Here is a 1,957-nt window from a genome sequence, read left to right as displayed (position 1 = left end):
ACATAAAGTCCTTAAATCCACATTATAAAAATATGGAAAAGTAGATTCTGCAACATTTTAGAATAATTGACCCAATCATTTGACACAATGTAGCATTTACCAGTTAGCTAGTTAGCATCTAGTATTGCTGTGTTTGTGACATTAGTAAATATTAATAATAACATAATATAATAACATTCCTTTATGTAAATACCGTACGTATCCAATTCCTTATATTTCTTTATTTCTTGTATTTCTACTCTATTTATAATATTGTGCAACTACAACACAGAGTTTCCCTTCGGGGATCAATAAAGTATTTCTGATTCTGATTCTGATTAATGTAAATGTGCTCTAAATATAACGATTCCACTCTTGTTTGAAGATAGGCCTACTGCTGTTGTATTTTTTGTTGTGTCTCCCTCCTTTCCGTATTTTTTATGGAGAGACACATTTTATCGCAAGGAAGGATTGTGGAAAAGGGGCACTGTGCCTTCTTTGGTGTGTGTAGTGTACTTTTCTGTACGTTGTCATCTGGACCAATGCTTTGCACTTTTGTTTGGCTGTTTAAATAAAAAAATTGACAACTAAAAAAGAATACTGCTGTCCCTGGCTCATTCTCAGTAAATTGTACATTTTACTCAATAAATTATTATTTTTTCAATTCAGTTTTTTTTAAACCAATTCTTAGCTGCCCAGATATCTCACTTGATGGAGCGGGCACCCATATGTAGAGCTTTACTCCTCGATGCAGCGGGTTTGACTCCAACCTGCAACCCTTTGCTGCATGTCATTCCTCTCTCTCTCCCGTTTCATGTCTTCAGCTGTCCTATCAGTGAAAGGCCTAAAAATAATCTTTAAAACAATTCTTAGGGATGCTGTTTTCCACTTTACTGTGAACAAACATGAGTAAGTGTCCTTATCTTATGATGACAACAAATATTCAGTTTCACTCATTCATTTCATCACTTTTAGTTAATGATGTATTATCAAAGCACATGAGTTATAAACTGCCAGTACACAGGATGTTTTAATTAAATACTAGTAGCCTACATCAGGACTCTTCTTTTCCTTCTGCTTTGGAGCGCCCTCTTCTGGTTGAGTAAGTGACCTGCCAATAAACGGCTGGTGTGACAACTCTCCAGACACAGCTCTCAAAATAAGTTCAACATCCTATAAACTGTATTTGTCTTTTTATATTCACAGCTCATGGGTGTTTTTGAGGCACATTTAAGGAACTTCATAATAACAGTATTGTAATTTTGGCAAATACTGACTTTATTTGTCTGAGGCTGCTGACACCTCGGGATATTATTGCACAAATGGCCCAGTACTTACATTGCAAGGGATATTTTAAAAGCCAGTTTAAGCACAATTTAATGCTCCTATATTTTTGTTCAGTTTTATAATTAAGCAAATGTAACTGAAGATTTAAATTAAGTAGCCTACCGATTAAGATATTCTTAAGAATAATCTAAATTTAATTTATTTATTTTATTACTTTTTATTGATCAATTTCACTGTATGACATCACTACACACAGGCCTGAAATACACACGAACATGCCCAGAACATATTCACAAATGGAACAATGTCAGAGTGAGTGGGCAGCCAGTGCAGGACCAGCGCCCTTAGCAGTATGGGGGGTATGGTGCCTTGTACACGAGCACCTTGGCAGTGCCAAGAAGGTGAAATAGCCATTCAACTACAAATACACACTCTGGTTCCAAACCCAACTCCCTACGGTCTGAGCCACTGCCACCAATACAGCCAGGTCGGTTGGTATTTCCTTTAGTGCACAGTACAAAAAAAGAACTCTTGAAGTGTTTCGTAATTTGTATTATGACTACAAACAGACATTTTATTTTCCGTGTTTCAAAGTGCAAGTTCAAAACCTGTTTTTGTAAAAAGGATATGTATGTCTAGGCCTACTTTGACAGAAGTCCCGGCTGACCAATGACAGAGGAGAATGACGCTG

Source organism: Etheostoma spectabile, chromosome 2 (assembly GCF_008692095.1).
Source record: "Etheostoma spectabile isolate EspeVRDwgs_2016 chromosome 2, UIUC_Espe_1.0, whole genome shotgun sequence".
Classification (NCBI taxonomy): Eukaryota; Metazoa; Chordata; class Actinopteri; order Perciformes; family Percidae; genus Etheostoma; species Etheostoma spectabile.
Note: the sequence above shows the minus strand (reverse complement) of the source record.